Source organism: Lineus longissimus, chromosome 7, assembly GCF_910592395.1.
Source record: "Lineus longissimus chromosome 7, tnLinLong1.2, whole genome shotgun sequence".
Taxonomy (NCBI): Eukaryota; Metazoa; Nemertea; class Pilidiophora; order Heteronemertea; family Lineidae; genus Lineus; species Lineus longissimus.
In genome coordinates this window covers 1354849-1368269 of record NC_088314.1, presented here as the reverse complement: position 1 = coordinate 1368269, position 13421 = coordinate 1354849, and the positions used below count along the sequence as shown (strand labels likewise).

At 40.7% G+C, this 13421-nt stretch overlaps 1 long non-coding RNA gene across 1 annotated transcript in view; it reads left to right on the top strand.

Moving 5' to 3' along the window:
- The window catches only part of LOC135491068 (uncharacterized), a 72769-nt gene that overhangs the window by 53354 nt on the left and 5994 nt on the right, over positions 1-13421 (top strand). Inside the window, exon 2 of the long non-coding RNA XR_010447773.1 lies at positions 9795-9864. This is a non-coding gene — a long non-coding RNA (uncharacterized LOC135491068). The remainder of the gene's footprint in view (positions 1-9794; positions 9865-13421) is intronic.

Here is a 13421-nt window from a genome sequence, read left to right as displayed (position 1 = left end):
GAAGAAAGAAACAGTCCGCATAGAACAATCTGTCCACGTATATGCAACTTACTCTTGCGTAATTCACAAACTTCACAGAAATACTTTTAAAAAGCAATGTAGTCAGATATCTAAGCAACTTGAGTTGGAATTAAGGTACAGGTTTACATAGGGTCTATTGCTATATGAGTATTGTTCATTTTATTTTTTGCAAGATGATCTGTGTTTTACAACATGATGACTTCGTGCTACATACTGGTTCGATTTAAAAAAATATTAATTACGAGAAGGAGTCTGTTGATTACCTTTTTGCGCTGACCTCAGAGCTTGCATTGCGATACCAACACCTTACATTGCGTTCATGTTGCATTCTGACTGAATATCAGAGCACCCATATCGAGATCATCAGCTGCTGTCATATACGCAACCTTGAGAAATTGAGTCTTTTTATCCGCAAAAGATTATTTGTTCTCTTATCTTTTCTCTACCGGAGGCTGTTTTAATTTTTTTTTGAGATTTGTCGTCTCAAAGCAGGCTATCATTTAACGTTGCGTTGGTGAAAGCGGGAGCCATTGAATTTCCGAAATTGATGTGAGCAAAGCCTTGGAGCATGGAGTTCATACTTACGATCATTTGATACATGGTACGTTCAATCTGTTGTGGTGGAATGGAAAACAAATACCAGTAAAAACTTTATTTTCCGATGAACAGCAGTGATATTACAACCAGGCAAGTCTTGGTGTGAGATAATACAGACATGATATTGACAATTTGTTTGACACGCAAAAAGTGTATGTGTTTTTTTGCCCAGTGCGTTTTTCAGCGTGCAATGAGACAAGCTGGAAATGGTCAAAGATGCTGAATCAAACGCCCCCCACGAGTGTCGGATGCATGGTGGAAATATTTCAGTGACACCCATTTACAAGCTGAATTGTGCATCAATCACTTTAGCATTGGTCGATTAGCGCCGGGGAATAGGAATTAAAGAATCAATTGTGCAGAATGAACATTAATGGAAACAAATTAGATATCGAGTGCGATTTGTTATCTTGGAGTCACTAATGACTTACCAGCACGAATCATGAAGAAAGAATGGAGTTGCACTGAATGAATAGTGGAACTTCAGTCCCTTTGGGTGGTTTGTAATGTGATAGTGCAGAGGTGAGCTGGCACGAACGGTCACATTGTTCAGACTAAAGACATGCAAATGCTGCTGGTGTCATCCGTCGAAGATCAAGTAAACAAGGCTAAGAAACATTATCATGAGGCCAAGATGTCGGGTGACGACCTACTACGGCGGAATGTTGTGGTGCTAGTTGACTACATGCGACAGACAACGTTTTCCATTCGGTTTTTTCTACCTGAGTGCATGCCGACTTTTTCCGTAGACTTTATAGCCTTAAGGAGAGAGCAAGTGCAGAACTTACAGATGAAGAGGTTCACCCAACTACATTCCCCTATCGCCTGTTTTACCTGGGCAACATCGCTATATTGCTATGCCATGGCATGTTGAACGAAATATGCGGGTGCAGAACAGTGAAGCAGGGATGGGTTAACGATATCATGATGAGAAATAGATTTATAGTAACTAACAGCCGAACTTCTCGGAAATAAGAAATTACGGATCAGAGCATGGATCACGGCGTCATAAATATCGCAAGTCCTATCGAATGAAAGATCACCCAACTTAATACAGGCGATGATTGACTATAAATGAGGCCTGATGAATCATGCTTTTCTCCCTCAGGCTGAGAAAACCCAGTAAGCGATCGATCAATCAATGATAGATTCTGTGTCGGATGCAGAGTTGGTATTTTATGGACACGTCTGGACTCAATAAATGAGAATTATATCTAACCCCGTGAACGCGTGCGTGGGAGTATAGAAGATTCAAGGTGGGACAAACTGCTGTTACATGTAGTTTGATATACTGCCTTCTGACTTTTAAAGCCTTCCGCCTTCTCGGCTAAACACTCCCTGTCGTTGACGTATGGCGCCGATGAAAATTGATTTTCTTCAGGGAACTAACTGCAGCTGGCCCACATCTGTCTATTTGACACATTGATCACTTGAGCGGGGATACCAACGTACTCACGTTCTCTGGTACATGTTTTATATCGTCATTGACGCTGAAATTAATCTACATTGCAAGTCGGTAGCAAGGTTGATGGAAATTGAGTTGGATATGAAAGTGTTGGCGTTGAATTGCTGTTAGATACCATTTTGGCCCGAAAACTTACCCTCTTGTTGAAAAATAGTTTATGTACATACCTATGTGTAGTTGTTAACCGTCGTATTCCACAAAGGATTTGTTCAGACCATCTTGTTCTTGAATTCGTACTCCAGCAGAAGTTATCGTCTTCCTGCTATAACGCATGAAAAAAATGTTGTGTCATGTACCATTTTGATATCGCATCATGAAGTTGAATGATGACTTGCTGGCCTCGAATTCATAAACAAAAGATCACGTCTGACGTGGGAAATTAAAAATGAAAAAAAAGTGTTAGTCATACAAAACCCAATTATTACAGTGATTCGGCTGATTAACGCGTTTTTGTTTCGTACTCCGTGCGGTTGAAATGCCAAGTTTTTTCAACCCGATAGTGTGCCTGTCGCCCATGGATATGGCGGAGATTAAGTCTTCTAATTGGTGGCTTCTATTTGAGTCTTTTCTATTCAAGTTTTCTTTCCTGAAGCTATCGGAGTCTTGTTTTTAGCTCAGCTCTTGTCAACAAGCCTTTGACATTCTTTTTCATACGAATATGTGGCATGTTTCTCCCGAGGGGCCTTTTCTGCTAGAGTGTTGTTGTCTTGGGTCCTTCCTTTTACAGATGGTAGAATAACTTTCTCTGAAATGGTTTCAGTCGGCATCACCTTTACTTCGATTGCTATTACTGTTAGTATTAGAGCTGTGTAATGGACCAATTTTTTTCAGAAATTATCAACGAGGAAATATTCAGAAGTGTTATTGGTGCGGAGACTTTGTACTCATGGCTGAACATAGTGGAACAGTATATATTCAGTGATATGGCTTTCAAATACCCGATCATCGCCTGTGGTATTAGAGATTAGTACCAAAGATTAGATGAGTAGGAAATTGAATATGGTCAGATTGGGTTTAGTTGATGTTTACATGTTTCAATTTTACCCGATGTTTCCTCCATGAATCCGAATCATAACTAGCATGCTAGATCAGTGATGCTTATCAGCTTCTAATTGGAGTGGTTGATTGGTCTCCTCTTTATTTGAGAGGGAATAAAAAACGATCAGATCTATCAAATCTATAATCAAAGAAGGGATAAAGAGCAGCATCTACTCATTCCATCACTGGGCTTTCAGAATCTGGTATCTCGATCGGTAGTACGTGCGGCGGCATCGATAGTCCGCCAGCATCATCTCCTGTAAGCCCTTTGTGGCACCAAAACCATGACAGTTAGCAAGGGGATCATTTCCTCGATGGTGAGACCTCCGAGGCTGGCAATGTTTAACTCATTCCACCGACAGCCCGTTCGGTGTTTCCTCGGGTAAAGCCCTGCAAACGCCAACAATTCTGTCAGTTCTCGAGCATCCCGCTGGCGAAGGATTTCATCTTTCAGCCGAACCCAACACATCTCTCTGGCTAAGCCCCCCCCCCCCCCCCGAGACACTCTAGTCTATTGCCTTTCCATAAAACAATTGCTGGTAGATTAAACTCAATCTTGGTATTAATCGGTTATTTATTTCTTGCCTGTGCAGTCGAGAGAAATAATAGCCTTTCTATCGAAATTCGAATCTCCTTTCAGCCATCTAATCACGGATAGATTTACATTGTTTTCAAATTCTACAGAGAAACCAGACGCTGATATAATCTTGTGTTACCATGGTTAAGTTGGATGGATCTTGGTGGTGATGCTATGTTTGGTGATCTATCCAATAATCTAATGGATTGGGATGGACGTCCTGAGGTTGATGGAAACCGAACACAATCAGTTGGTAAACAGAGACTTTTCCGTGTCAAATTTCGTGGTCTCGGTTGTGGGTCACTCTAACAAATGAGATTCAGAAAGGCTGCCGAATGAAGAATTTCAGAATACCTTGATCAGTCAATCATACGTTGAATGTCGCAACCTGATAGGTGCAGTTTGTAAAGTTCGAACTCAGGTTTTAAAAAATTCTATATTCAAATATTCAAACGACGTCTGATAAAGATTCTATGGTAATACTTCTGTCAATCAAGAAAGAGATGTGCAAGAACAGACTCCATAAAATCGATTGCGTACTGTACGTACTCGGATTACGGCTGATGATTTGTATCCTTGTCAGTGCAATGCGTTTAGGAGAGCTATATCCCGGGCAATCTCGTTTGCTTTAGACCTTGATCAAAAATGGGTACCAATACAGGAATATTTGTCTCCGATTATGATGGAGGAGCTCAATATATTGTGATCCTGTGGCCAGATCGGATGAGCTCGAAGTTCTGGATATCTCAAGTATGTGTCGGGTGTAGTTGGATAGATCTACAACATGAATATACCAGGTGAATTTGAAACTGATATGAGTCTGTCGATGTCGATTGCAGCTGATGATAATTGAATTTATTTGTTGTTAACTGCCAACTCTCGAGTCTGAGACAAAGCAATGTCATTGAATTTTGGAGTACACATTACATGAAAACTTGTCATACAGATTAGAAGTGAATTGTGTTGACAGAGCCAACACCAGGGCAGGTTGTCAATCTAGTCGCGATTTTCTTCGCACTCATCGCGCTGAAATTGTGCAGATCAAAGATTGTTCGAGTTAAAGAGTTGCTGAAATAATTTCGGCATCAGATTCATCTTGTTTGTAATAAATATTATTCCACTCAGTCCGCGACTGCCACAGAGCATTCAGACATTCATCTTCACATCGGCCTTGTCTCTACTATTCCGACAAATACAGATGTGTGGCATTCCCCCGACTCGATTTGTGTCGGCTAGTATCTGGCCGAAAAGGTCTGCTCTTTGAAACTCATCTTGTACGTCTAACTATATATTTACCAGACAGACAAATAGTTTCAGACAGACTTTAATAATGCATATGCGGCGGATGGTAAATCAAACAAAATTGACAATTTCGACTTGTCGGAACCTCGTGATAATAGTACCACAGGGAATCTCTAATCATTCCAATGACTAGATTGGCTGAACTAGACATCTCAATTAACTAATATGTGGCTATCACCTGGGACCGAATTATGGCCAGACACATCGGTAGTTAATTTACTGAGTGAAGGGAGCCTTTGTTATCTTCGTCTTGTTGGAAATATGTCTGTCTGTCTGTCATAGTGATGCCAGGGACTAAAATCGGAAGCTTCAAGCGATTGATTGTAGAGTACATGTAGTTTCGTTGACCAGATCGTAATGACTATAATTTTAGCCGAAGCGCTAGTCTGAGAACCAGCTGTGAAACCAGCCATACCTGCTTGATGAGACCTATCTTATCGATAGTGTCTCGCACGCTGTGTGTTGTCTGCTCGTCATTGCGATAGTTCTTGTAATCATAGCATTACCCAAAATCAATGCTATCATCAATGCAACAAGGTATCTTGTATTGGTTCTTCATAATGATACACCATGGCTCTTCACATAGCGAGTTACAGAATAATTACAGCCGCCTTAGATGGACACACTAACCAGAGCATAGATCACACAGCAAGTCTTTATGCCGACTTATCGGCCGTGAATATCAGTCCTAAAGTCTCCTCCTCCTGAAGGATGGATTTACGCACGACGACGATGGAGCGACATGCAAGTCTTCCGACGCGCGTCCGGATCTACTAACGACCGCGCTTCACCTTCAGTAATATTTAGCTTCAGCGCGACATTTTGAACCATTGCTCTGCGAATCTCGCCTCAGTCCATGGAGAGCAGAGCGCAGTCTGAGAACTATGATCAAATGTGGGGATCATTAATTCGCAGAGCCAGCCTTTGGTCTAACTTCTAATTCCACCTTCGACCAGGTTTCACCTCCAGTAAATTAGCTTTAACACAACCTCATCAGCCTCTGTTCCCTTTCACTCGACTAACTGGTAAGCAGAGACCGGTAATTACCCTGCTGCGTGTTTGTCTATTATTTCGCCCAGGAAATTGCTTGCCGTTGTAGGCCCTTGAGACAGTTGTTCGTGGGGACCATTAATGACAAAGTCGCTTTGAGTCGAGGACTTGGTTGAATGTTGACGATAGCTTGGGGCACAAATCGACATGGTCAGCAGTGCAAACGAGATTCGGTCGTTGCATATTATTGTAGACCATCTGTCTTGAAATATTAGCTTCATGTTCAAACATGGACTGCCCATGTTAAACATGATCGCTGTCAGATTTCGCTGAGCTATCGGAGTGAACACCACGCATACTAGCCTATCTTGTCAAACGTCTTATGATTGGTGCTCACTTTGCTACAAATCAAAACTACTGAACGTGTTCGTCAAAAAATAGTAGTTATCTGATGTTGAAAGAAACCTGACTGGACTTCTCTTCATCTTTCTTTTCATGTCATATCAAGTATGACGCTGTTCTGCAATGAAATGACGGTAAACGGGATGTAAGAAGGTGAAACACTCAGAAATCGATGCTAAATTGGCTTGAAAGCAGACAGAGACTGTTGTCTTTGTAGATTTTTCCTAAAAAAGTACCATGGAAAAGTTCATTTGAATACAACGCCGCAATAATGACGATGGCTGTTTAGACGGCTTCTGTCTCAACCTTTGGTGATGTTTGATAGATGATTGCACTGACTGATAGTTTTATAATCGGCTCATGGAGAACAGTTAAATGAATTGCCATTTAAGCACGAATGACATCCTATTTAAAACAATGTATTTAAATCAAATGGTGTAGTTTGACAACATAAGTCCTCTACCATTGTATTCCTTCTTTCTTTCACATCCCGGCGGATTCTTTCAGCTAAGCTGATCTTATCCCTGGCAATCTCACCCATTCGCTACGTCCTGTTGGGATGTCTGCCTCAGGATTTATGGCATTCCTTCGCGAGATCACCATAGACATGATAAAGAACCCATTTAGGCGCTAGTTTATTTCCTCTGGATTAAGCTTCATTCGTCCCTGACATTCAGCCGGTGACTGAGGGGACATAAAGCTTTGACTCTTTGTTATTTGCTAGCGAAATTGGTGTTTAAAAATTTGGGGAGAATACATAGACAACTCATTCTAGCTGCTCCGTAGACCTAACAACCAAATCAACCATATCTATGCATCATGTTGGCTAGAAATGTTAAGGGGATATTTATTGTTTCTTGTACTTTTCCCAGTCATCTCCAATTTCTTCTTATTGATAGTCTTGATAGAGAGTCTCTTAAGCCACCGTCCACTTCGATGAGGTATATTGCTTGCCTTTGCATAGACGCTACGGTACAAGGAATCTCAGGTTTTCATATGATTCAAATGATGTTGCTACTAAAGCAAAACAGCTGGCTAAGATTGCAGAAATGCTTGACAGTGCCGATAATCGAACCCACTCTGTCCCGAATCAGATCAGTATGCATAATGCAATCGTCCAAAAAGATCCTGTTCCGATTCCTTCTGTGAATAAGAACGATTGAACAGGTCTGAACCCAACACTACAAGGACGTTGCTCTTTTGTTCAGATTTTGAACGGTGTGGAACCTACGAACCGACGATGATAAACCTGATACCGCAACCACTGTACCACGCCTTTTCTGATTTACACCCATCCAAATGAACATATCGCAATATTCTGAAATGGAAATGCATGAACTGTTTGAATTGAACTAATGTCCACCCTCTGTTGATAACCTTATTTGTTATCATTATCCAGTCGCGGCAAATCTCTGTTGTCTTTCAATAATTGAAGGTAACAGGAGCATCTCATTTCCGATGTGATAGTATAAATCCGATGTAGTGGAAAAGATTGCCGATTGCCTTTTCAAACATAGGTTATATGGCACTGAGTCGTGTCTATGATGATATGGGAAACAAGTGGGGCACGCTAAAAGTGGGCTTAGTTTGCTCCGGGCATCTTGTGTTTATATTGCTGCACAAGTACAGGAATGTGGGTTACCAGGCGAATATTGTGGGCAATATTTTCTCTGCAAATGCTGTTACTCATGTGTCGAAACTGGTGATTAAAAGACTCGCTGCCGGGAAAACTTCATTTATTTCAATACCGTTTCTGATGAGTGGGTCGCCTTCCAATTTGAAATGACTCATGTCTCGGCGGTCAATAACTCTGGTTGTGATGGTTGTGCCAAAGACTGCTTGCGACGGTATTTAACCATATGACGTTTGTACCATTTGTACTCCAAGGAGTCAATATGTGTATATTATATGCTTTCAGGTTCTGGTACGCACCCACAGTGATGGAGGGGCGATCTATATTGTACCGCATTTTATATCGACGTAGAAGTCTCTTTTAATTTCGGTGTGTGCGTAGGAGTGACTGTTTATGGTCTTTCCCAACAGACTTGTACTGACCATCCTGGATGATGAAATCAGTGCAATCGGGCGTAAACACCAGAGGTCGTATTTAATCGAGACTTGTAATCGATCATTTATATGGGTTGACATCCTGACCCCGGCTGATTCGCTGACCACTACGTTAATGTCATCCAATCCGACTTCTTCTCACCCTTCCTTAGCTTACAAGCTTATCCATTACTACAATATCCGTTTGTCAACGCGGCGCGGCGATATGAGGCGAATGAGACCAGATTCTACGTGCACGAATTGTCACCTAATGGACAGTTGGTATTTGCACCTTGGAGTCGGCAATGGCCAAGTCAATATTGTCAGCATGACTTACTTGGATTACTTTTCCACACAATGAGCCTCCTGGCTGCAGAGGCAGAAATGTTTTATGTCGAGAAGTGCCAGTTCTTCTTAAATATTAGATGAAAAAGGAAAGAAATCATTGACGCTCTGTTCACCAAACTCGTCAACATACATTCATTGCAAGTCTAGCGTCTAGTAGACTCCCATATCAAATATGATAAACCCATGATATAAAGCTGAAGTGGCATATTCTATGCATTTATCACCAATTATCCAACTCGTTTTCCCCACGCACCACAGGGAATCGAAGTATGTGGCAGAGGCACGCACGACTAGCCAATGCTCAACAATTGATTCTTGGTCATCGTAAACGCACTGACCTTATGGAGGATCTATCGGCAAAACCATCTGAAGCCATAAATAAAAAGTGAGTGAGTGTAGCTTTGGGCCTAATCGCCTGTGTAAGCAAAAAAATGTATCCACATTGAGAGGACAACCGGGATTGCACTATTCAACGACTTTCTCATGATTGATTATTGAAATTCCTGAAACGTGACAGATGACGAGGATTTGGTGACACTTTCGGGTCTGATCTCTGACTGATCTCTCTTTCAATCTCCAGCTTGGGATGTGTCTGATTACAGTCGGACTTCTTGCCACTGATTATGGCCTTAAGCCACTGACGGTTCCCAGAACATGTCTCATATCTATCATAGCACGGAACATCATAAATCGAACAATAAATTATTGACAATTTCTGTTTTTGCCTCAGGATACCATAAAACTTCCGATGCTCCAAGATCTAGTTCAGCAGACCAAACCAAACGCAATCAATTTCCATTGATTAGTATTCGATTGCTATTCAGTTGATCGCCCTTCTACCTCCAGGCTAACAAGGCATCGAAAATGAAATGATGAAGTGATGTGTTAGGGTTGATAAGTGAGGCCGATTGCTTTTTTTATCTCCAGTTGGCAAAAGAGCAGTGCCAAGTGCTGGCTTTTTTTTACCTCATCCTGATGCACGTTATAGTTCGTTTTTTATCATTTCAGATTAACCGAGAACTGTACGGAAATTGGAAATATATTGTCAAGAGAGAAATGTATGTTTCCACTAACACTGGTAGGTATGATATGGGCTAGCACTTATCCGAGTAAACTGCTGGTAATATCATAGTTTATTTATAAGTAGGCGTTTCTTTTAAACGGGATGATTCGTGTATAGTGGCTTCTCCTTCATTGGCGATCTTAAACCAAGGGTGTCATGAGCTCCTGAGAAGTCTATGAAGCACGTTGTAATCGTCTGGCAAAACGTACATGTTCAGACTATAAGGCTTATAAAGTAACAAAGATGACGGCTAAAAACGGTGCTGGAGAAATTGTCGATCCATCTTTTAGGTTGAACATGAATAAAAAACTTGATAAAAAAGATCAGAATTAACGTTCTCCCTTACTCTTTGTGACAGGAGTGCCTCGAGTTATAGATGCAACACTCGATATGGAAGATGTAAAAAGGTGGCTTTGGGGGGTTTTACTAGTTCTCCTTTTTATCAATCTATCAGTGCTACCGATCAACCTTTACATGTTACAGCACTTTTAAAGGTCGCTTCTATCATGTCTGCTACGCAACCCAAAGCAATTTGATTGCTACGTGTACCACGTTTAAATTCATGTTTCTTTTAAAGATCATTCTTCAAGCGTATATCCTGTACATATGTTAACATGGAGTCAATTAGACTCTCGCCACTGTTATTTATCATAGCCAAGATAAGACCAACATTTCAAAAGCTATATATACTCCCCACATCATACTGTGACGTTACCAACTGAATTAATTCCTGCTATGGGGCTGATACAGCGATTGAAATGGTTTCCAAGGTGATAAAGCATCGTCTGAAACAATTTTAAAAGTGCACTTTGAAAACATTTTTAAAGTGATAAAGATAAAATTCATAGCTAGACGAATTCATTGAATATCATATAATGCGAGGTGATTGCACCCTGCAGAGGAACTTTATAGACAAAAGGCTGGAGGTTGCGAATGACAAACGGTTATCTGTGTTAGGCTTTTCGGATTGTGCTTTTGGCTTCATTGACTGAGTTCTTTAACTAAACTTGATATGTGGGCCACTATAGTTTTGTTTTTGAAAAACATTTCAATGAGTGCAAAGGACAAAATGAGCTGATGGTCATTGACAACTTTTTGTGTTAAACTAATAAATGGTGTTATATAGGTCTCATTTTGGGAATTTTGCAGATTGCCAATGTCAATGCCAATGCCGCGTTTAGAACAGACCAGTGTTTATCTCCTTTTGAACTACATGTTGTATTGGCCCTCGTCGGATATTTCGGTATCAGTTGAGTCACTATGATAGTTCCTCCAGCTAATTTGTCTAGAAAAGAGCGAAATGGCGCCTTATCAATCAACCGCAAGTGGTTAAACACTTGCGCTTATCTACTATATATTGTAATATTTTTAGCACGGTATAGTTATGTATCTGTTAGATTGAAATTACATGGCAGAACATATTGTCCCTTTTATTTCATAATCGATATCGTTCCGTTATTCCGTTTAATTGAAATTGGCAAGGTCAGGACATTTCTATTAGTAGTAGGCACATTTCCGGCTAGGCGACTATAACTCTGACAACACATTAATTTGACAAGAATTGCCACGTCAGGTAGCAGTCAGGCGTATGCACCTATAAATGACATTTTTGTTGTTACAGCCATGGATGTTATTGTTGCTGTTATTGGGCTTCTAATTAGCTGATCATTGGTGTATTTGGGTTGTCATATCGAGCGGAAATGGCACTCCCTTCAGTGGTCAGGTTATTGTTGGTGGTGCTCTATCCATCATTACAGGTCTTCAGCTGACGTGCCCAGTTGTAGCTTCGGTTTACCTTAATTTTGAAGTGTACAATGCAATCACCACGCATAGGCAAATATTTCCGTCACAGAATCATTCATACACCCTCGCTAGAATGTATGATGATTATCACCAACCACGATTTACATCGGATCGAATCATAGATTCTAGTTATTTTGATTCATCATCACTAAGCTTCAGAAACATATGGGCTCGAAATGTAGAGAAATATGAGATATAATTGTTTCCAGTTTGCACAATTTATTGTCCGCAGCTGGCCAGGACTCAAATCACACCAAAGCCATGAATCACATGGTGTTGATTAGTGTAGGGTAAGCTCGACAAATCTTGATAAATCGATAGACTGGAGCAATATCTGAAAATCTATCACTTTGTTAAGGTACCATTGTAAGAGATGCATGAAGTCTGTGTCATGTCTACGAACTTGTTTTTGCCGCAGCTGAGAAGTCAGATACACACCGTCAAGTCTTCTAATAGCACTTCTTTTTCAAATGTAAGTACCGGTAACCTCTTTAAAGCCTCTTTACAGCACATTTCTTCAAACAATCGTTTCGTTATTTAGGTATTGCCTTGGTAGTCTGCCAGTCGTTTTTGACTGGCAGAAGTCTCCTACCGCCGTTTCCCTAAATTTCCTTCTCATCCCCTTAATACTCGCAGCCATGTAATTTGGTAGACTACTTGCATCATCTTCATCATCATCATCATCCTGGACACGCAATAGCCAATGTGGTTACTGATTCCTTTAAATGGTTCGTTCCTCAGTCAAATAGCTTGTTTATTGGGATCATAACGATTTAGCAGTGGTTCTGCGGTACTTCAGATATCCTAAAGTGGGTGGTTGGCTCATTTGGCAGGACTAAGAGATTCTAACACTCTAGATGTATGTTATATTGCTATGTTGATGATTACCTCCTCATCCTGGATATGTCTATCTTATGCATGAAGGGTATCTCTGATGTCTGCGAATGGCTGCTTGGTTTTTGACTTCCGTGGAAGCCTATTTCTGAACATCTCGTCCACCTATCCGCTTTGTTTCAAAACCAGTCTCGGGATGGAGTGCCTCCGGACAAAAAATGCATTTAATGTCTGATCTATTAAAGTGCAGGAGTCTCTACAACCATACTCTGATCCGTGATATAACGACAGGGAAGGATCTGTTGGGGGCATTGTTACACTGGGACCAACTTTTTTTTACAACTGACTGGTTTGTTTACCAAGACAAGTTGTCTTCTGCCATCCATTTTACTGCTCTTGTATTTGAATAACATGTCCCCTTTGTCATCCTGATTACTGATGTCCGGTCACAGCCTGGTGGGACAGGAAATGAACACTTGAATTAGGCGGATATTGCATCCAACTACATTGGTGTAACCTTATAGTTATTGCGTCTACTTATAATAATGTGTTTACCATACCAGTATGGCTTCCCCGCCTATAAGATACAATCACCAGGACGTTTTTTTGCATGGTTAATGCCATAAAGTGCACTTACATCAACATGCTTTGGCTCAGCACTTTTTATTGGATCGTTATTACAAAAGTAGTTTTATTTAGATGAAGTTTCATACCATAAATTTCTCTCCAGCATACTTGAATGTTTTACAACCGACACCCCTAAAATATTTACCTGCATTTCTAATCACTCATCAAACTCCAGTAATACAGGTAATTATTGCAGATCTCGTTAAAACAATGGTCTGATAGAAATAAGGGTGTCCATATGAATGTGAAACGTCACGTGTAGAATATTTCAGGTTGTAAATATTTTCATGCCAGAAACTGTTTTCATG